The sequence below is a fragment of the Homalodisca vitripennis genome, chromosome 1 (genome assembly GCF_021130785.1).
Source record: "Homalodisca vitripennis isolate AUS2020 chromosome 1, UT_GWSS_2.1, whole genome shotgun sequence".
Lineage (NCBI taxonomy): Eukaryota > Metazoa > Arthropoda > Insecta > Hemiptera > Cicadellidae > Homalodisca > Homalodisca vitripennis.
In genome coordinates, this window is record NC_060207.1 from 75,190,723 (window position 1) to 75,216,109 (window position 25,387).

The window sequence follows — 25,387 nt, forward strand, 5'->3', positions numbered from 1 at the left end:
AATTTCTTATGTACATTCTTTCTATTTATATTATATCTTCACAGGCATTGTTAAAAAGATTGTAATGACACCTAATGATTGTAATCGATTATAGTTCTTAAAAGTGGATAACAGTAATATTAGCTAGCAGAATGTATAATTTGACAACCAATTACTTGGCAAATTATACTTGACTACAATACAAGTATATGTAATTCAGTGACCTACTTTCATACAGTCTAAATATTTCGATAGACGGAATTACGGGATTGTTAACTTGACGCAATATGCGTAAAATAAAGTCTCCAATACTATCCCAAGCTAAAGTGATAACATTTTTTAACAAATAATCTGAAGTTGCGTAATTGAACGTAAATCACCGCCTGGGGATGGGAAGGGTAAGTAGGCCGTCTCCATGGGAATGGTAGGTGGTGCGGGGACGGGGGGTGGCAGACCTGACCCGGGGTGCGGCCTTGGTATTGTAACTAACCCCCGGCCCACGCACATTGATTGACCCAGTTAGTGTTCACGCAGCACGCACCCCGCACCCCCTGGCCGTGACACCGATAATTGGCGCCCCAGACTGTTGCGCCAGGGACTTTACCAATGTTTTAGCACATTGATTGACCCAGTTAGTGTTCACGCAGCACGCACCCCGCACCCCCTGGCCGTGACACCGATAATTGGCGTCCCAGACTGTTGCGGCAGGGACTTAACCAATGTTTTAGCACATTGATTGACCCAGTTAGTGTTCACGCAGCACGCACCCCGCACTCCCTGGCCGTGACACCGATAATTGGCGCCCCACACTGTTGCGCCAGGGACTCTACTAATGTTTTAGCACATTGATTGACCCAGTTAGTGTTCACGCACCCCGCACCCCCTGGCCGTGACACCGATAATTGGCGCCCCAGACTGTTGCGCCTGGGCATTTACTGATCTTTTAGCACGTCGATTGACGCAGTTAGTGTTCACGCAGCACGCACCCCCGGCCGTAACACCAATAATTGGCGCCCAGACTGTTGCGCCTGAGAATTTACTGATCTTTTAGCACGTTGATTGACGCAGTTAGTGTTCACGCACCCCGCACCCCCGGCCGTAACACCAATAATTGGCGCCCAGACTGTTGCGCCTGAGAATTTACTGATCTTTTAGCACGTTGATTGACGCAGTTAGTGTTCACGCAGCACGCATCCCCGGCCGTAACACCAATAATTGGTGCACCAGACTTGCGCCTGAGAATTTACTGATCTTTTAGCACGTTGATTGACGCAGTTAGTGTTCACGCACCCCGCACCCCCTGGCCGTGACACCGATAATTGGTGCCCCAGACTGTTGCGCCTGAAAATTTACTGATCTTTTAGCACGTTGATTGACGCAGTTAGTGTTCACGCAGTACTACGCACCCTCGGTCAGGACAAGGATAATTGGCGGCCCAAACTGTAATGCCTCAATGAAAATTGGAAACAAATGTATTTTCTACAAGACATTATAGATATTTCAAATAGGTATTTGGTTTTTGATTGAATGCAAAATGTTTTATATTTTTTCCTCTCTTAAAGAAAAGTATGTTTATTATGTTGTGACTATAAATGTGTATAGCAATTTTCAATAACAATATAACCAAAAATCTGTTGCATTTGCTTTATGGCTTATTAAATTAAGCTTTTATAATTTTTTAAGGATTACTGATAGTTATCTAATTGATATAACGCCCTAATAATTAAATGTGTAAAACAATAAAAGCTGCACAGTAGCGAATGGCTGAAGGACCTACTTTCTTTGCTACCAAACGCTCTTCCACTCATCGTTTCTAGAGGAGTGCTTTAGGCAAAGGGTTTGGAAATCTTCAATGCTAGATCAAGATGTATTAAAATCGTTTTGAAGATTGATAAGACAAAACCAATCATGTGTAACCATTAACATTTTCATCACCGTACAAAGAGTGAGGTAAATATGAGATATTTATATATGCCTTGTCATTTTATATGCAGGATTTTGTTTAAAACGAACTCAATTTAGTATGTGGAATAATTTGAGCGAAGAAATTATTTATTATAAGGTCTCCCATAAAAAAAATATTTAAGTGCTAGTTTTTGGTAGATATCAGTTAAATAAGGAAATCCATTTTTAAACACGGTTAGTTCTCTTAATATTAAATTTGTAGAGTTCATGTTTGATAACTATTATGTATACACGTAGCATACTCAATGGCCAATATTCAAACATTTGACTTGCTAAAAAGTTGATTTTTAATAATTTGTAACTTTACTAAGGTTGAATTATAGACTTCTCAACTACTTCTGATGTGGTGAAATCGTATTTCGTTGGATTAATTATAGTTTTATTTCAGACTCTCGGCTCTTGAAAATAACTTTCTTAAAAGAAAAGACAGAAGTCAAAAAATGTATTTTATATTTTTTCATTTAAGTTTTTCTAACAATTACAAATTTTTGAATAATTTTATATATAACACACATATTTGTAAACTATATATTAAAAAAAAATATTTGTTGGAAAAGTGATGTTCGGCGACATAAAAAAAAGACTCGGTCACATAATTATATACCTAAGCTCTATATGGTTAAGATCTATAGGTAAATGAATGGTTGCGGGACAACCATTAAACACTGTTCAGGATCCTAGACCTACTAAATCCACCAAAAATTTGAGCGTTACAACGAGCTTTTGCTAAAATATTTAGAGGAAGTGGCTACAGAAAGTATGATTTAAACTACCAATGAAGCTACAGATTTAAATGTAGGTGAAGATGGCAACACGTCAAATAATTTGGGTGTAGGATTAGATTGAAAGTGTAAAAAGTGGGATGACTTGAAAGGTGGCATTTGAAAGGTATAGGACGGTTCCATGTATGATACGGGCAAGATTTTGGATGTAGAAGTGTGTTATACATACTGTCTTGGTTGTGTATGTAAAATAGTTGGACATCAATGTAAACAAAATTACCAAGGATCAAGTGGAGGCATGGAAGTCGAAAGCGTATTGAAAATGTTCGCTCATTCAGAGATTACTATAGGTGTGCGCTATGAGTTTCTCCGAATGGGGACTGTACGGAGTTTGAACAGGTTTTTACATCTCAGCTTTATGGAGAAGACTTAAGAATAACCAAGAAGAATAAACAATTAGAATGTGTAGGACACGTTCAGAAGCGGTTATGAGGTACGTTGTAGCTTGAGGAAAGTATAGTGAGTCCTACAAGATGGTTAGGAACTTGCATGAGCAACATGGCGTCTTATTGACGAGGCCATGAATAATCTTGAAAACTACTTGCCTATATTTTGGCCATCAAATGAAATAAAAATAAATATATGGGCAATGTTATTTTTTTAAATAAAGCGTCGAGTAGCAACAAACTGCAGCATAACAAACTGAATACCTTATGACCACAAAAACAATTTAGATGATGCTGTAATAAAGTAATAAAACCTACTTAACAAGCCTTTGCTAACCCTATATACTCAAAAATGCTTTCACGGTAAAACTTAATGCGTGAAAGTCATACAGCATAGTTTGGTTAGAATTCTACAACGTCTTGGATTGAAATCTGGTCCTAACAACACCACGATCTGCAGTTTAATATCGATATTGTATGAGTGTAAAAGCGGAAAGATCCAGCTAAGAAGATGTCAAAAAAGGCACTTCAGAATCTAGGACACTCAAGAAGAGGACTAAGGATCAACCTGAATATGCAGCAGGGATGTTTTGAAATGCGAATAAATAAAATGTCTTTGCTATTTTGTGTTATTTCTCAAATTTCGTACATTAAACTATTATTAAACTAACTCAGGAACTATTTATCTTATACCCATGAAATATTTTACTATTTGTGGAAACCAACCTCAGCAATAACCTCATCCTTTTTGAACATTAGTAAAGAATTGTTTGATAATTTTTATAGATTTTAATTTTGGGCAATTTTGTAATTGGGCTCAAGAAAATCCGGACTCAAGATAAAACATTAATTGTTTACCTTTTCATGTATAGTTATGAATATTGTGAGTTTGAGATACAGTGATATCTTTAAACAAGTATAACATTTGTAAAAATAAACAAGTAAAATAACAACAGTAAAACAAATAAAAATTACCTATTTTAATGCAAATACTATTATCTATATAAATTTATCATTTAATTTATATTTAAAATATGTTAATGGCTAATTTATCTTTCTTATTCTGTCTTCAGGTAAAATATCTTTAAAGTACTCTCGACTAACTAAAAAATATTACTCAACCGAAAACTTAATCCTAATCTTGTAAACCTTCCTTCAGAGGAGTGAAATATCAAATCAGACCGTACTTACAGTTTTCTTGTGATTCACATAATTCTTTTTATTTAGTAAGATGCTTAACATGACTTTACGTCTGTGATTGTGGATTTCAGCTACCATGGAGTTAGGCTTTAGTCGATAAAAACCAGTTTTCAACTGTGGTATAAGACAAATAACCGATATACACACAAACCTTTGTAGGGCAAAACTGTTGTTAGATACAGCAGAATCTCTCCGTACAAATGACCATTTAAAATTTCAGTTCAACTGTAAAAATGTAAATTCTTGATATTGCTTGTGTTGTCGTCGTCGGAAAGCTACGTATTCCAGACAGTTCGATAAAAACTATTGGGCAACGATGAGGACTGCAGGTTTCGGCGAATTATAGAAATCAGTGGGTCCGATGGTGCAAGGTTGTCTCGGTTGTCCGGGTGACGAAAGACATCAGCTGAGTGTACCGGCTCCGGCCTTGTGTCAGAGGTGTAGAAGTGGTGAGGAATCAGAGCATTATCAGAAGCAGTGTCGGCCTTACATAACCTGACATTGGCACTACTGGCCGGCTGACCCCTTTCCGAAATAGCTCGCGTCGCAGTCGCAGCAGCGCAGCACAGAGCCTCGACCTCCGCAACATAGCCTCAGTGGCTCACTCAGATCAGCCAACGTGGAAATAATTCTAGAGATTTCACATTTTCACCTTGTACAACATATCTTAAATTACATTGTGCAACGGACTCTCTCCTATTTGTAATGCCATTTTTATTTGAAGAACATGCCTATTACCTAAGGTATTGTCATAAAACTAATGATTTTACACTATTACGTAAAGTAGTCATTTTCTCATTTAAAATATCGCCGTCTGTAGCTCGTTAAGTAATTCATTCAAATTGGAAAATCCAGACAGTTGTGGAACGTCTTGTTCTATTAGAATTAATAGTTACGAATATTGTCATAAACTAAATTGTAATTATTCCAAGAACTCACATACTTAACGTGGAAGTATCAAAAAGTAACAGAATCTGTTTCAATTGTCTTTTGTTAAAACCTAATATGTTTGATCTATCCCTGCGAGTGGCACGTATCACGCCTCAAAACAGTGCCAGTTGCTGTGGAATGCGTACAAACGCACCGCACTGCGGATGTCCACTTCTGATCTGTCTGTTTCAATACCGTGAATCAGCACTATACTGGGTCAGTTGTAATGTGAGGAAACGTTGCGTCAGCGAACAGACAGTAGATTGATGTATCTACTTGTAATTGTTTTATTTATAGGAAGGGTGAATTAAAATGTAGACCAATGGAAGTGATCTGTGCCATAGAGTTTAGAATAAGAAAAAGTACAGAGTGGAAATTTAACTTTAAAAGGAGGTTCTAAAACGTTATTATGACGTACTGTGGTACCCTCGCTAGCTAGCTCATCGGAAACGGGCGGTCGTAGTTACCGTCGGATATCACATGGCGCTAATTTCAAATTCATTTGTTGTATTAAATGTTTGCAAAATGTATCATTTGGTTTAGCTAATTTTGAAAAGGTGTTATTGGTTGCACTTTTATTTATACAATAACATACAATATAATAATGTCACATGGTAAGTGAACTGTGGCAAACAGTCTATATAACATAAAATACATAATTTACCGTACATTATATAAATATATGAGTAATCATGACAATGCGGATAAACCGTAATAACAGCAGTTTAATGAAAACTGTAAAAGAACATAAATAACCATTATCCGTATTAAATAATTTATCTCAGGTAATACATTGACGTTAATAGCGAAACATGAGGTAGTCCGACTAGCGCTCCATCAAGTAGCGCCTGTAGCTGAAGAAGAAAATGCGAGTTACCATGACCGCGTCATGACCCATGTGTTTCAAAAGTTTATTATATTAATAAACGAGCGTAAAGCAACACTTCTTTGATAAGTTATTTGATTAAAATAGACATATCATCCAAAAAGACAAGTCTTTTGTTGTCAAATACGTGTATAAATCTCACTTTATCATTTTCTTGTCAGGTATGTAGTGTTTAGATTATTTGGCCAAGCAACGCGTACTTTAGTTGTAAACATACAGTTTCTAGCTTGGCAGAGGTATATCTTCTGCTTGTGTGTCTGTTTATTCGGCTGTCACAGACAAACTGTTAACAGGTGTATGATTTTTCATACATGTATATTTTTCACGAATGTTTCTGTAGATATACAGTTCAGTGTATATATATATATATATATTTCATATGTCCATTTCAACCATTTTTTTCCAGTGTCTGTGTGGCAATATTTTAGGACGATCCTATTCCGTAACCGTTTACAGTAACACGGTTTTTCCGAATTTCTCAAAACATAGGTTGGCCGAATTTCATATTTTAATTTGCACAATAACAGATAAGATAATAGAACTCCCATTGACGGAAGCATCACGATTAATTCAGACATTATACAAGGCTAAATTGATCGAACTTTGAAAATTATAGTGTTAGCAAATTTGGGAAAGATAATCAACTGTAACATTTCATCTATTTTATATATCATTTCAGTGGGTTATAAGTTACTCTGATGGCAATCATTGTACGGTAATTACTAATATACAGTGGCAAAAAAGCAGCGATGACGATGAGTCAACAGTGCCGCATTAGGTTGCAGCGGCGGTCGAGAGAGTGATATTGCAAGGTAGCGAAAGTGATGGAGTAATACGGAAAGTGAGTGTTGGACGTCTGCGGGCTGTTTGTTGTGGTGGAATTTTACTTGGCGGAACCGTTGTTTGAGATACCTAGTAATAGATTATGTTGCATCGGTCTTCTATGAGCAGGAAAGCAACGATAACGATTAGTCAGCAGTACTTAACGAAACCGTTGCGGGAGATTCAGTAATAGAATACTGTGTATCGGGTGGTAGGGAAGACGATGCGTAGTAGGTTGCAGCGGCGGTCGACAGATTGATATTGCAAGGTAGCGAAAGTGATGGTGTAATACGAAAAGTGAGTGTTGGAAGTCTGCGGGCTGTTTGTTGTGGTGGAATTTTACTTGGCGGAACCGTTGTTTGAGATACCTAGTAATAGATTATGTTGCATCGGTCTTCTATGAGCAGGAAAGCAACGATAACGATTAGTCAGCAGTACTTAACGAAACCGTTGCGGGAGATTCAGTAATAGAATACTGTGTATCGGGTGGTAGGGAAGACGATGCGTAGTAGGTTGCAGCGGCGGTCGACAGATTGATATTGCAAGGTAGCGAAAGTGATGGTGTAATACGAAAAGTGAGTGTTGGAAGTCTGCGGGCTGTTTGTTGTGGTGGAATTTTACTTGGTGGAACCGTTGTTGGTGATACCTAGTAGTAGATTATGTTCTATCGGTCTTCTTTGATTAGGAAAGCAACGATGACGATTAGTCAGCAGTACTTAACGAAACCGTTGCGGGAAATTCAGTAATAGAATACTGTGTATCGGGTGGTAGGGAAGACGATGCGTAGTAGGTTTGCAGCGGCGGTAGCAGAGATTGCAAAACAGCGAAACTGATGAAGTCACACGGAAAAGTGAATCTTGGATGTCCGCAGGCTGTTTGTTGTTGTGGAATTTTACTTGGCGGAACCGTTGTTGGAGATATCTAGTAATAGATTATGTTGCATCGGTCTTCTATGAGCAGGAAAGCAACGATGGCGATTAGTCAGCAGTACTTAACGAAACCGTTGCGGGAGATTCAGTAATAGAATACTGTGTATCGGGTGGTAGGGAAGACGATGCGTAGTAGGTTGCAGCGGCGGTCGACAGATTGATATTGCAAGGTAGCGAAAGTGATGATGTCACACGGAAAGTGTGAGTGTTGGAAGTCTTCAGGCTGTTATTATTGTCTGCGGGAACTACTTATATTTGCCTTCGCCATATGAACATCATTAATCTTAAGATCGGTCTTGCTATCAGGAAAAACTTTACTACTTGCTGGTTTTCAAACTTACCACCAAAGAATAGCTATAGTAAAACCCAGCTGAGGAGGTAATATATCTTTCAATAAACTGTAATCAGATAAAACAACACGAGCGGAAGGGAATATGAAGAGTCGTGTTACTCATAATACGACTTTTTTTAATCCACCCCGTTCTCACACGTTTGAGGTGTGGAGGGCTAAGGATCCCACAAGTTTCTACCAAATCTGGCGGGTAATTTTGTTCCATGCAGAGACAAAATCCACTGAGCAGCCTCTGGGAATCCTTCTGATGATCCTACTGAGCAGCCTCTGAGAATCCTTCTGATGATTCTACTGAGCAGCTGATGCGTGAGACAGAAATTGAAGAACGGAGCACTCTGACATGACCAAATAATTTGTCTAGTAATTGTGCACGAGGCAAAGACGATGCTATCAATGATATTGTACAGGCTCGATGACTGTTTATTCCTATACTTGGCCATATTCGTGGCGTACAACCCACTTAGCACATGAATTTCAATAACACTCAGGTCGTTGCAATCTACGCGACATTGGTTTTACAAATAAAGTCTTCCCTTCTCGTGCAAACTGAACATAATTCGGATCTGGTATTTCAAGAAAGCAGCAATAATATTTGAGCTCTCCCTTATTTCAAACCCTTCCGTTGAGTTAAGGAGAACTCTTTCCAACCATTTCTCCCAAGCTTTGCTACCTTCCAGAAGGGGGGACGCCTAAACCACCACCCTAACTGTAGTGTGGTAAATATAGCTACATTATGGAGCAACCACGGCCATTGCTAAGCTATAACCACAAACATCGCTCGACCACAGACACATATTTGGATGGCTAGTCACTGCCCATCCACAGCCACATCTTTGGATAGCCAGTCATTGTCCAACAACCACAGCCACTTCTTTAGACAGCCACAGTCATTGCTCAACCACAGACACATCTTTGGACAGCTACAGTCATAGCCCAATCACAGACACATCTTTGGATAGCCACAGTCATAGCCCAACCAAAGCCACTTCTTTGGACAACCACAGCCATCGCCTAACCATAGCCACAGCTATTGCTTAACCGAAGCTACATAGTTGGGTAGCGACAGTTATATCTTTGGACAACCACAGGCGTCGCCCAACCACATCCTTATCTTTGGACAGTCACAGTTATCGCTCAACCAAAGTCACATCTTTTTACAACCACAATCATCGTTGAACCTCAGCAAGATATTTGGATAGGCATCACCGAACCATAGAGGAGATGATCCTTCCCTTACCAAACCTTCTAGTGTTAGTTAACTAAATACAACACGGTAATAAACACAAGAAAGAGATAAAGAGTGTTTTTGTTAAACTGCACATCCATCCTATTTCCTTTGTTTATCCCTTCTCATATCGCCTCGATTATCGTTTTGCTTAAATACATTATTATTCCTATCGTTATTTTGCGTCTGTAGTTTAAATGTATTATAATATAGTCGTGCAGTATTGTTGAGGTAAACGGTGGATTGCTTCAGCAATGCTCAGAACGAGAAGTCCAGGACACTAGTCTGGAGAACGTTAACTGAATCGGTGGCTTTTGAACTGTACATGGAATCCTACGTCCAATCAACCAGCAGGTCGTGGGAGGCCCTTTATTAAACTCACATCTTAGTAATCTCTAAGTCCGGTATATTCTAGAATACATCCGAGCCGTTCTTACTTTAACTCAGCAGACTGTAATATTTGGCAACATTGCAATCAGACCTTTTCCCTTTCACTTTCTCCAAAATTTATTTCTATCTATCACTGGCCGCCCCCTTCCTCCTTTGCCAAATCCTGGGTGGGCCAAGGTGTTTGCGACACTGCGGGCCTATCTTCCAGCCACCGCTTCGAAGCGGGACCAATAGATGTTATAGTAGGATGGTTAGATCGATACACGTCATTAGTCACGGACAACCATAATAATGGACTCAATAACTACTACACCGATTATTTTAATCAAGTGGGAGTATTTTCCAAGTGACATGACGAAAACTGGTTTAGTATTTTTCCAAGATGTGGTTCGAGTCATATTCTGTGTACTGTGGATAACTTGTTTGACTCGGTCTCTGCGTTGTAACGGATTTGCCGTGTTCTAAGAACTCGTTGCGGAACTACAGTTGGTTGCTCGAGTTGATGTTTACTGTCAAATTTACAGTTTGCTAATATTCCGAAATTGCACGATAAAACTAAATAATTAAGTAACTAATAACGATGCATTTTGTAAATAAATACTGTGTTAAAATAAATACAACTGATCATATCCTAGTAACAACAATGAGATCTTAGTTGCAAATATATTCATCCTCAGTATTCATTGCAAAGAAAATATAAATACAATATATTAATATGCTTATTTGCAAAAGACTTAATATTGTTATTTTTGTACTTCTAATTTTTTACCTATTTTTTAAAACTTGTACAGTATATTGTACATTTGTCAATTAATTTTATATTATGAAATAATAATAATTCGTAAAAAGTTTATTATTGTATGTAAAATACGCACTGTTATTTTATTACACGATTAGAAGTCAATATTTTATGTTCGCTAATACAAAATACTCTATTGGCAGAGTGTTAGCAAAGCCTATCTAGTCGTGGGTCTTAACAAAATTTATTTCTGTTTGTCGATATAGTTTTGCATGAAGCCTGATTTATGTATTAGTAACACTGAGTTAGATGATGGTGCATGTCACTCCACGGGATTTGGCTGAGCGTTCCTACATTGGATAACTATGATGGCAACGAGAAAATAGCAAAATAAAAAAATTGGTAAAGTAGCTGAATAGAATTATTTGCAATTTTAACAAGTGATATATTAAGACATATATATTATTCATACAGTAAAAGGGGGACAAATTATAAGAGTGAAAGACAATGTTAAAAGTTTGTGACAAGATCTGATTTCGGCGTATTTTTCGTTGTAGTACTCTCCCTACATCACCGGAACTTGTATTATTGAAATACTGCTATGAAACCTGGCTTATTGAACCAAAATGTGAAAATGTGACATCGCGTGGCAAGATATCGATAAACATTATCTGCAGAGTTTTAATTTTGCATGAATCTTCAATTGTAAATAGACAAAAATGAGTTCTATGATGGTGCATGTCCAATTATGGAATTTGGCTGAGGTTCATGAAGCACTTAGTTGACTGACATCGTTTATGTAGGTTTTCACAATGCCGAGGGGATGTAAAAATGTCTTTCCTGTATGCATGTTTGCCTAGCTGAGCGCAGTATATCTCAAAAATGAAATGAGGTATAGGCTTTAAATGTTCCATATGTACGAAGCCTGTTAAGTGACACGTTATGTGGCGTACATTGTAGTATGTAATGAAGCCGATAACATTGCTATTTCTTACTGGCGTCAAAATGGCTAGAAATGCAGGAACTTGGCCATAACAATATACTTGACATACCATTTTGATTTATGTACACGTTTTGTTATCACTCTTTAGTTCATTAATTTTTAAAATCCGTATTGTGAATTTTAAATTCATACAAGCATTGTAAACTGAAATAAATTATCAATTGAGTAGCTCTCATCTCAACTTTCTCCATATAATATAATACTGCGACGACCGTGCGCGGATTTACCCTTTGAGCGCTTGATACCTACGCAGGAGCGCCAAGGTGGAATTGGCCAGTTTTCCAAGCATTTGTTTGTACAGTTGGTTATAGAGATAAATAAACCATGCATGTTTTGGTTGGCTTTGATAAGTTAAATAACTTGACTTATAATTATTATAATTTTATTTATTACATAACCAACAAATGCCTGGCAACTAAACATGACACATATAATCTAATAACAGATTTATCCACGGCTGTCAGAATTCATTTGACTTTTAAAAGTAAAAAGGTAGAAATACGCCAAACCACGTGTCGTAACATGCTTCGCTGAGTTTGCATTCAAAATCTCAATGCAATAGTTAATTTCACTCTCAAAAATTTCTGTGGACAGATAGATACAGACAATCATATAAAAAAGAAGGTAGGACAAAAATGACGCATAATTTTTTGTAGAAATACGTTTTATACAAATTCATTTTTTTCAATTAAATAAGGTTTTATATCAGAGTTTAAATAATGGAATTCTACATACCAATTCACTATAACATGATTTTCTATGTGTTGCGATAGTTAAGCTACATGTAATTTTCATGTTTGAATGTCATAGGTGTATTGAGTGTGCTTACAATTTATTTTATTGTGCCAATATGTTTACCCAATGACTAATGTAAAAATATTCGCTAACGCTGAGCCAAATCATATGGTGTAACACGCACTATCATCGAACTCAGTGTTCCTTATATAAAAATGAAGTTTCATGCAAGGTGACCATGCATTTCATGGCTATAGGTCACTTTGTTTTTAAGATAACGTGCGGACAAATAGACAGAAATATAATTTATCCAGCCCCACGAGTGATAGGCTTCGCTAAAGTTCAGCTAATAAACAAAGAAAGATTCAACTATCATTGTAGATTATACAAAAATTCCACACCACACTCCTTCGCTGTCTTATTTTGCTGCGAGGGGAAGGTTAAGCCAGTGGTGTTTAAATAAAGATATTGAAACAATTCTAAGAGAAAACTTTCTTCTCTAAAGATAACCTTAACTCTAGACACATTGCTGAAAGTTGTTAACTAATCTGTCAGCGAGTTCGAGTGTTACGTGACACGACGAAAGCGAAAGTGTTACAGCAACTATAGCACTGAAAGTGCGAGTGACAGTGATAATGCTGACCTACTCCGTGCCCGTGCACTCGCTTGGAGCTTACGCTCTGTCTGCATCCTGCCCCGCTTTATCTTGCACAATGCTGAGTAACAGCTCCCAAGTCCTCCTCTAGACACATTGGTGACACAGTTGTTAACTCATCTGTCAGCGAGTTCGAGTGTTACATGACACGACGAAAGCGAAAGTGTTACAGCAACTATAGCACTGAAAGTGCGAGTGACAGTGATAATGCTGACCTACTCCGTGCCCGTGCACTCGCTTGGAGCTTACGCTCTGTCTGCATCCTGCCCCGCTTTATCTTGCACAATGCTGAGTAACAGCTCCCAAGTCCTCCTCTAGACACATTGGTGACAGTTGTTAACTCATCTGTCAGCGAGCTCGAGTGTTACATGACACGACGAGAGCGAAAGTGATACAGTAACTACAGCACCGAAAGTGCGAGTGACAGTGCTAATGCTGACCTACTCCTTGCCTGTGCACTCGCTTGGATCTTACGCGCTGTCCGCATCCTGTCACGCTGTATCGCGAATTTTTATGTAACAGTTTTAATAATTTTGTTAACTGCTTATTGTTGGACCACCTAACAGTATACCATTTTACTGAGGCTTTTTAACCATGGAAACCTTCTATCCTGCTTTACATTTAAAAGTATTCAAACATGAATAACGCTTCAACTTAAAAACTATCTTCTTTCTTCTGTAAGGCGAGTAACCAAATTTTAGTTTCTTAAAGCAACTTTACGGAAGAAACTGTTATGTTTGTTTGTTTGTTGTTTTTTTCTATTACCCTTTATTTAACTAAAATGCATACGGCCGATTAAATTCCTGTTTCCATAGCGTCAGTTTAGTCAAATACTCCCTTGTATTCGGGTTTTTGTATTTGTAGTAAATTTATAATATAAAAATATGTGTTTTTCTAGATCTAACCTTTAAAGTAATATTTGCTTCGCCTCTATCTTTCCTAACTTTAGGGTGATTTTTGAAAACGATGAATACTAGATAATTTAAGTTGCCTTCCTTTTCTAAATAGCATGCAAATAATAAGGAAAGTGAAAAGTGATATAGTTACCATAAATCAGATTACTTGTTTATAAGTATACATATGTAAATCATATTGTAATTCTAGAAATAAGAGTAGTAAGCCTGCAGGCAATTAATGTTTTTTGGGTAAATATTTTTTTTAATTTTAAATTCATAGCACTGTAAGGTAACTGCCTTAAACACAGGAAATTGTGATTTTATTAACTTTTTTTTAAGGAAGTTAAACTTTTTATAAATAAATAAAATGTCACTCGCAACTGTCATCTTCTATGTACTTGCTATAAAAAGTGAATATCCTTATCTTCCAAAGTTTTTATTTGGGCCTCATTATAAGATATACAATGTTCTATTTAAAATGTCTACAATTCCTCGTTGAATTATCAAAAATTGTTAAAAAATTATATTTTCAGTAAAGTGACGTGATCAACCTTTTATTGATAAATTTAAAAAAATATTCCAATACATTTATTTTTGAATTAGTAAAAAGATAATAGTATTTTATTATAAAGTGGTAAAAATTTGGTTTTTATTTATTTGTTTCAATAAGATAAAATGTCCCATTTCAATGTGTTGACATCTTTTAATAGTTTACTAAATTCCATTTGTGGTATAATATTATAATGACCTATAATCCGCATATTATACTTACAATATTTAAATGAAGGATCATAATATATTGGTGCTCAGTGAATTTGCGATAATTTTCACCTTTCTAAATCGATTTCTGTATATAAAAATGAACAGCCAAAACATTTATAACTTTGTGTGATCCTCGCCCTTCTGATTTACATTACTCCTCGCTGCAGTATCGTAAAAGAATATCGATCTAATGGCCGAGGATGAAGTGCGGTGTAGTTGCAGCGTGCAGACGTAGCAGGGCCCGGACCTGGCGTAGTGTAATCTTGTCGCAGTGGCAGTCAGTACAGCGAGGGGTGTACAGTGAGGGGGGGGGGGGTTGCTGACCTTGGACATGACGCATGTGTCTGGACTGCCAAACCGCCAGACTGCTCCATTCATTCTTTCTCTTCTACTGTCTCACTCTACTGTATATACACTGAATTATACCCAAAATCCTCCAGCTATGGTAATTATACCTATAATTTTGAACTATTCGTAAAAATAACTGACCAAAGATAACATTTTGCAAGTATAGAAAAAGTCGTGTCACTTTATGTATTTTTAGTTCAAGAAACAAATCTAATAGAATTACTGACATGGCATACTGTATGTTGCACCTGAGGAATCGATTTCAGCTAGTAATCTGTCAATACTCATTTGCAAATCACAAACTTAGTAATCAGAACGATCGATCGAGTGCTTGTTTTAATTATGAACTTGAATGATCTCAAAGCAAACTAATATATTCCTTACAATGCTGATATTACGCTTCATGAATGAATAACGGTACAAATGGTATGTGGCTTCATTGATCCAATCTTAATACCAAAATTTATGAGCAATTTAATAGTTTATGGCCTATGTGATTATATTAATTTAATTAATCGATACTAGAACGATTGCTTCTTTTTAGTTCCGGTTATTTAGGTTTGAGATTTGCACATGAGTATTGCCAGTATTAGCTGAAATCGATTTCTCAGATATAATATATGTTTCTGGCATGATCTCTAGCTCTAACCCGGAGCCGTTTATCATGCAAATCCAGTCTAGGCTCAGGTGGTTATGTGTGAGCGTACCACAATACTACGCCCGAACCCGGATCCTTTGGGAGATTAAGTTGAACGCTGACTACTCAGCTACCAGATACGGCGGTGTATAACATATAATTCCATTGCAATAATTGGTTTTTTGTTTCATGTATGTTAAAAAAATAAAAATAATAAAAGTATTTGTGTTATTTAATTGAGTGATAAGTTTTATTCATGTATGGTAAGCCGAGTGCGGGTCGATCAACAGTAATGTATGGTTTCAACATTTAGTTTCAGTTTTTACGATCTTAAATGTGTATAGTGTTGTCATACCAAAATGCATAACAGAAATGGACGAAAAAGAGATTGTTATAACCATTCAATAGACAAAAAATTGCGACTGATTTCGCATTCAACATACCCTCGAAGGCGAAAACAGTTTCTTTCAATACACACTTTCTATTTACAGTACTTTTAGAGCATCCAGACAATGTGGGTGCTTGCGGTAGGTTTCCCTACTCTCACACGCATTCATTTCGCTGTCAACGTCCACTGTTGTCTGAACACCATGTAATATAACACAGATAAATCGTATATTACTCTCAGTACTTTTATTTTGTCCTACATGTTATCGACAGATTCTGAAGATGTTGGTGTCTCGCGTGTACTTGTTACAGGCCTGCAGTGAAGCCTGGCACGGACTCCAGTAATTAGTTTATTAAAGTTTCTAGTTGTCTTATAGTAGGCCGAATGCTAAAGGAGTTATATATATATATATATATATATATATATATATATATATATATATATATATATATAGAGTACTCAGTTTTCCGATGTTATTTTGAATAATTTCAAACAAGCCGATTATTGAAGAGAATTTCTCTCAATTTGGATTATTGCGTAATAGAAGAAGCAGGTGAAAGAGACCTACACAATCTTCTCTTAGAGAAGTTAAGATGGGATGATCTGGAAGAAGGAGTTCTAGCAAACGCATGAACTTTTTTCGGGCAGATTCAAGAACAATGAATAATGTCAGTTTTAACACCATTGCGGCACTGTATTCTTTAATCTATATATATAAAAATGAAACTGTTCGTGTGTAACAGCATCACTCACAAACGGCTGGACGGATTCGCCTAATTTTTTTTTAAATTTGTTCGTCTTGATCTGTAGAAGGTTATAGGATACTTTTTATCCCTTTCCCGATTCAGGATTCCGCCCCACTGGTTACAGAAATACCCGTAAGAAATGCATTGCAGCAAACATATGTTATTAAGTGAAAGAGTCTTTTCAAATTTTTAATCAGCTGTTCTTTGTAAACATATATAATGCGACAAAAAATTGTTGTTATTTTTGACAGTAACTAAATATTTTTGACGTGTCTATGTAAACAAACATTTTTTGACATTTACAACGTGTCACAAATGTCAAATTTTTGATAAACGTGATTTGATATCTTTTTTACAATTTCCAAGAACAGTGTTATTTTCCATCAGTAAAAGGTTTAAAAAAATAGGCAAGTATTTTTGTTTTCTCATGTAAATATTCTTTGAAGAATGTTTTCCCTCTCTACTGCCACGCGAGCGGAGCCGCGGGTTTAGGCAATTGAAAGTGACAGATAGTTGTTAGTTAAATTGCAATTGTGTTTCTAAAATATTAAAATTATTTTTTCCGAAATATAAGATATTCCGAGGGATATTTCTGACTTTTCTCTCTATACATAAATACCTTCTTGAGTCTGTGCTTAGCAACACATTAAAGAATTAAGTTTTATTCATGATTTTATGATATGCTACGATGTATTAGTAGAGCAATAAATTAATTGGAAAAACGTATAATAAACCTTCTTCAAATTATGCACCGAAGACCCGTTCGCAAAGACACTGTTATATCCAGATCTGGAACCCTCATGTTTCTCGCACGGTCAATTATACGTCGCTTGCTCAAGAGTCGGAAACCCGAAGAACCTTTATATTTATGCTCCAAATAATACAACTAATAACGTTGTTTACCAAAACGCATTAAAATAAACAAAAAACTTTTATAATAGATTTTATGATATGCTACGATGATGATTAGTAGAGCAATAAATTAATTGGAAAAACGTATAATAAAATTAGTATTTCTTTTCGATGCTTGATTAATGTAGCCCTCTCTCTACTGCCACGCGAGCGGAGCCGCGGGTTTAGTCTAGTTTATAAAGAAATGCTTATACAATTTGTGTTTTTTATGTGCATTAGTGAATACGTTAAATCCAACACAGTGGGTCAACATTTTGTTTCTCATATTCCAATTAAACATACGAGTATGTATGCGATTTTTCGTTGAGAAATACTAGTAATTTTTACATTTTATAAATATACTGCGTAAGTAAGAGAGTTATACACAATTATTTATAATAATTATTATACTACAAGTAAATTGGCAAGACATTGACACTTGATAAATGAGTGAGAATTTTGAAGTTTAAGGGTAGTATTACACTGGACACTATGTTAACAATTCTCATGATTTATTGTATGATATACGAGTCACGGGGTGTAATCAATAATTATTTGGCATGAAAGACTGAAAATAGTAATGAAATATGAAATAGTGACTTTTAAACTAAGCCAAACTTTTTTACATTGTCTCTGTCATTAAAAGTTAATACAATAAATATCCGTGTATGTATGACTAGACGTAGCAATTTGTATACGTTTGCATTTAACTATAAAGGGACGGCCTCTACCATATACTGTACGCTGAACCCATCGACTTCACTATACAATGGTCAAGCAACATGACAAAGGAACTAGAGAGAACGTTCTGCTCCTCGCGAGATAAATGAGCTCCATATGTTAACATCGACTTCACACAATGTGCAAGCCACTCGATAAAGGAACTAGAGAGAAAGTTCTACTTCCTGGCGGATAAATAAGCTCAATCGTGTTAACATTGATTTCACTACACAATGTTCAAGCAACATGGGAAAGGAACAAGAGAGAAAGTTCTACTTCCTGGCGGATAAATAAGCTCAATCGTGTTAACATTGATTTCACTACACAATGTTCAAGCAACATGGGAAAGGAACAAGAGAGAAAGTTCTACTTCCTGGCGGATAAATAAGCTCAATCGTGTTAACATTGATTTCACTACACAATGTTCAAGCAACATGGGAAAGGAACTAGAGAGAACGTTCTGCTCCTCGTGAGGTAAATGAGCTCCATATGTTAACATCGACTTCACTACACAATAATGTTCAAGCTACGCGATAAAGGAACTAGAGAGAACGTTCTGCTCCTCGCGAGGTAAATGAGCTCCATATGTTAACATCGACTTCACTACACAATGTGCAAACCACGCGACAAAGGAACTAGAGAGAACGTTCTGCTCCTCGTGAGGTAAATGAGCTCCATATGTTAACATCGACTTCACTACACAATAATGTTCAAGCTACGCGATAAAGGAACTAGAGAGAACGTTCTGCTCCTCGTGAGGTAAATGAGCTCCATATGTTAACATCGACTTCACTACACAATAATGTTCAAGCTACGCGATAAAGGAACTAGAGAGAACGTTCTGCTCCTCGCGAGGTAAATGAGCTCCATATGTTTAACATCGACTTCACTACACAATGTGCAAACCACGCGACAAAGGAACTAGAGAGAACGTTCTGCTCCTCGCGAGGTAAATGAGCTCCATATGTTAACATCGACTTCACTACACAATGTGCAAACCACGCGACAAAGGAACTAGAGAGAACGTTCTGCTCCTCGCGAGGTAAATGAGCTCCATATGTTAACATCGACTTCACTACACAATGTGCAAACCACGCGACAAAGGAACTAGAGAGAACGTTCTGCTCCTCGCGAGATAAATGAGCTCCATATGTTAACATCGACTTCACACAATGTGCAAGCCACTCGATAAAGGAACTAGAGAGAAAGTTCTACTTCCTGGCGGATAAATAAGCTCAATCGTGTTAACATTGACTTCACTACACAATGTTCAAGCAACATGGGAAAGGAACAAGAGAGAACGTTCTGCTCCTCGTGAGGTAAATGAGCTCCATATGTTAACATCGACTTCACTACACAATAATGTTCAAGCTACGCGATAAAGGAACTAGAGAGAACGTTCTGCTCCTCGCGAGGTAAATGAGCTCCATATGTTAACATCGACTTCACTACACAATGTGCAAACCACGCGACAAAGGAACTAGAGAGAACGTTCTGCTCCTCGCGAGGTAAATGAGCTCCATATGTTAACATCGACTTCACTACACAATGTGCAAACCACGCGACAAAGGAACTAGAGAGAACGTTCTGCTCCTCGCGAGGTAAATGAGCTCCATATGTTAACATCGACTTCACTACACAATGTGCAAACCACGCGACAAAGGAACTAGAGAGAACGTTCTGCTCCTCGCGAGGTAAATGAGCTCCATATGTTAACATCGACTTCACTACACAATGTGCAAGCCATGCGACAAAGGAACTAGAGAGAACGTTCTGCTCCTCGCGAGGTAAATGAGCTCCATATGTTAACATCGACTTCACTACACAATGTGCAAACCACGCGACAAAGGAACTAGAGAGAACATTCTGCTCCTCGCGAGGTAAATGAGCTCCATATGTTAACATCGACTTCACTACACAGTAATGTTCAAGCTACACGATGAAGGAACTAGAGAGAACGTTCTGATTCTCGGAGATAAATTAGCTCCATTATGTGGTTACGTCGCGAGATAAATCTCAAAACAGATTTCAGTTGTTGAGAATAATAGTTTATTATAATAGCTCATCAATCCGAGAGGAAATTTGCAACGTACTAGCTCATAACCTTGTTTTTCGTAAAGTCGAAAAAAGAAGAATTGTCAGTTAAAAATAAATTGATCATCAAGCTTTCTTAATTTTATTGGCGGTAGAGATGGGGGAGTTCCGAGAGTGTTGAAGAGTCAAATACTAATATCTTCATATGTCATATGTTTATAGTTTGATACTCATACAATCAAATGCTACACATGTAAATAAAAGTTATATTAACATTAGTCTAAGAGATAAAGGCTGCCTACATTGCTGAAAACTGCGACTTCAATCTTGTTATACTATTTTTACAGTGTGTAACACCTAAAAGTATAACGGAAATTTTAACACTTTGAGTATCATCTCATATCAAAACTAGCGTAGCTGGTTTTTTTTCTCGGGGAAAATTGGTCTTTCCGAAAAGAAAGGTGTGTGCTTATACAGTAGAATATGTCTCTGAGCTACCGAAATGTTGTATACTTTCTTGGAATATAAAAAGTGAAAGAAACCGTATTTACTATATTAGGATTTAAAGAAAAATATAACCAGATGTGATTGTTTTACTTGAGTTCCAAAAGAGAAAAGATTAATTTGCCTTTTTGCCCGTATTAAAAATCTGAAATTATGACATGTTGTGCAGTAAAAACTCTCCCCCTCCCCAGCCGCCAACTCTACTCAAGTTCTTCCTCCCAATCAACACTCTTTTAGTGTTTTGTTGGAGAATATTACAGTGGTTAATCTAGCTCTAGGGTGTTTTAAACCCGCTTTATAAGAGTAATACTGTTTAAATTCTGGGTGCCCTGTGTAGTAGTAGTAGTGTATTATCGACCCATCCTTAAGAAGGGTTACGAAAATACCAGGAACACGCGACGCATGTGTGTAAACTTATTAATGTAAATCATACAAGAAATCTTCATTTTCATGATAAATAGTTTTCTTGATTGAATCGTGCCTGACTCTGGATTGACGAGGGCTTTGTTGTAAACGTACCGACACCTGTCCAGTGGCCTCGGCTAAGAGGGAGGGGGGAGAAGTGTGTCAGGGTTGTCAGCGACCAGCTAGTGCGCATGCGCCATCCGTACACTCGTTACAACTGATTTGGCTCCTTGTGCAACTCTAGGGGCTCCAGACCTTGTCCACTAACTGTCAAAATCAAATCTGTTGCTTTTCTGATAGTAAAGATTCTGTCCCTACCTTCCCCACTTTCTGTACCTCACATTTTCAAATTTGTTGGCAGTATATTGTTGGTTATTATGAACGCCCGGTTGTTGGATATTCGTTTCAGTTGTTGGTTGTCCTCGTTGAAAAGCCACATCAAGAAATAATGTAATACTAAACCATACTTGCTCCTCGAACTTGCCGTTTTGAAATTATTTCAACCGTTCCAGTTTTATTGTGACACCACAAGTTCCCAATACTTATAAATTGTATTGAATTTAGAATATTTTTGAAGTCAAAAAGTTCCTACAAAGAAAATTATTTTGATTAATGATAAACATAATTAATAGCAGTGGTTCAGAAATTATGATACAACGTTCATCTTACAAAGCTAAATTAGTGTTAAAAAGTGAAAAGCTCAAACCGGCATTTATATTTGTATACATACCCTTAAAGTGGTAAGATTTAATCTCTATTTGTAGTTGTCTGACGGTAATATAACTATTTATGTGCTTGACGGTAGATTTTATTTATGTATAAAGCTATGAAAAATGTAGTTAGATATTGTTAATCTTTTGATACTGTCTCCACGTTAAACTCCACCAAAACGAGGCCGGCTAGCGATCTATTTCTTTCTTAGGGGATTTTTCTCTATCTGTTTCAAGTAAAATCCGTTTTTGTGCCTATATAATGCCACTTGGCTCCTGTACTATTCTTTCCACGGTGTACGTTGGAATTGTTATATAAAATAGACGACTGGTTAGTTAAACTTTGCACACAATTATTATCGTTTCCGCCTTTCATTAATGATATATAACATGTTTTGGTAAACCATAAATTACTAAATTGTACTTTAATGCTGGGCACTTCATTTCGTTTAACTGCAGCAGGTTTATTTCAAAAACCAGAATAGAAGAAAAATATTAGTATTCGTTTTACAAATTTATAAAATTTAATTGTGTTGTGGTGTATCCTGTAACAAGCGAGAAGCGGAGTGTAGGGAAATCTCCCCAGTTACCTCTCAGCAACTGTATAACGAGCGGGAATGTAAATGCAGCTGTTGTAATCTGCATGTAAAGTTATGGATTGTAGGCAAGCAAGTGCGGCTGGCCTGTCATGTCAGCACAACGGCTCGGCTCAGATGTGTGCTACGGGACGTAATTCCACTATGCCCTTGTTATGTACGCTTTTCTGGAGACAACTGGGGTAGATCTGGCGAGCCAGAGCCGCGATAGTGGTGGTGGACTCCCACATTAATCTTGGTGTACTTTGTGAGCGGTACAACATAATCTGATAGTACAACAACCGTATTTAGTTTTGCTCTGAAATGATTAATAGTTTGGGATAATCCCTTTCGAAACTTCGAATTTCCGCAATATTTAAACCTTAACGAAATATAAAATGTATAATAGTAAAAGTGGTTTTAAGTTGCATACAGTTCTTGATAAACTCCGTATGATTATGGTCATCAAACTGCGATTTCAATGAGGGGGCAAACCATATTACCCAAAAGCATTTGTAATTCATTTTCCCATACCAAATTTATTTTGAATCAGTGAGATATTACGTGTTTATAATATGCAGATTACTATGCAATACGTACTAAAAATAACAGTCTACATTGAAACCTTCATTGTGTGTATGTGTGTGTTTAAGATACGGCACAACTTTTTTCTTTATATTGTAAAATAACCGAGAAGCTAGTTTTGATCTACTTGATTAAAATTGCATTTTAACAAGAAATCTAAATCGACCTTTTTTTAACAAAACCGTCAAGCACTGTTATTTGGTTCGTACCATATCAGCCGATCTTATGGGCTGAGATAATAAGGCCGTACATGTGTACATTTTAGAAAAAATGAAATTTATTGGCTTTTTAAAACTTACAAATTTAATCATACCAACACCAATATAAAAATCGCCTGTTGATATGAATGATTGTACATTCATTATTAGCGCAAGTTGCAAGAAAATTTACTGGAAAACAAAACCTGCTCATATACATTGTAGATAAGAAAGTGAAATAATGTATAAACTTTCTGCCTGGGACTCGACTACTTCAACACTGGTAAAAGCCTAATTACTAAACTTTGAGACCAATTGTTGTTTAAAACGGAACAAATATGAAATAGTCCTATGCGGGTAAAAATTTCTTAGTGGAAATCTTGATGTTGGTTAATATTAATTCAGTAATGGAATGGGCATTAGTTGATAGTTTATGTCACAACACTGGAGAAGAGTTTGTGATCCGCGTCGCTGTGCCACTAAACCAAAACATGGCGTAGTTAACCTTAGAACAGTTTTCTCTTTGATTTTTCCTCCGTGGTAATTACATAAAATACGTTTCATTACTTCTTCCATCATTAACTGAGATAGTTCTTAACGTGCCGTCATTAATTTAAATGGCCGACACCCAGGATTCTATGCGTAGTCATTAAATCAATAACATCCAAGGCCCCTGGAAACACCTGAGCGGTGTAGTCAGAGGCCGCTCATTACTCATTAACTGCGTGATCATGTTCAATTTGTCGCTTCGAGAATTCCTACAATTAACAGTTTATCTATTTAATTAAAAAGTACATTCCGTTTCTTGTAATTAACTGAGCCCTTGTCGAGACACAAATTTAATGATTTGGAATTTAAAAGAGAAGCTTGTTTAGTGTGGTTGATGTCGACGTGTTTAGGAACAGGCAACATAAAACGGAATCGCAATGGTTTTGTTTTATTTTGTTTTACATCTGAAGTAATTACTGACATGACACCAAATGTTCAGACAGGTTGTGCAAATCGAACACATAAAGGACGAGTGTAAGTGTAGCTACACACTATTTTTTAGATTTTCATTATTTGATTTTGACGATGAAAGGTCTGTGAAGGTGATGACAGTAATTCTTCGAACATTGCCCATCTGCCGGTGGTACAAATACAGTAACATTGCGAGGTCTGCAATCTGATCCATTCCTCAGGTGGATAACCTTATACATAACGTAACACGTAACCTTAATTGTATGTTTTAAACCTAATGGGACCATCATTGCTTGTCATACTGAGGGGTCGTCAGTAACATTGCGAGGTCTGCAATCTGATCCATTCCTCAGGTGGATAACCTTATACATAACGTAACACGTAACCTTAATTGTATGTTTTAAACTTAATGGGACCATCATTGCTGGCCATAGTGAGGGGTCGTCAGTAGCATTGCGAGGTCTGCAATCTGATCTATTCCTCAGGTGGATAACCTTATACATAACGTAACACGTAACCTTAATTGTATGTTTTAAACTTAATGGGACCATCATTGCTGGTCATAGTGAGGGGTCGTCAGTAGCATTGCGAGGTCTGCAATCTGATCTATTCCTCAGGTGGATAACCTTATACATAACGTAACACGTAACCTTAATTGTATGTTTTAAACTTAATGGGACCATCATTGCTGGTCATAGTGAGGGGTCGTCAGTAGCATTGCGAGGTCTGCAATCTGATCTATTCCTCAGGTGGATAACCTTATACATAACGTAACACGTAACCTTAATTGTATGTTTTAAACTTAATGGGACCATCATTGCTGGTCATAGTGAGGGGTCGTCAGTAGCATTGCGAAGTCTGCAATCTGATCTATTCCTCAGGTGGATAACCTTATACATAACGTAACACGTAACCTTAATTGTATGTTTTAAACTTAATGGGACCATCATTGCTGGTCATAGTGAGGGGTCGTCAGTAGCATTGCGAAGTCTGCAATCTGATCTATTCCTCAGGTGGATAACATTATACATAACGTAACCTTAATTGTATG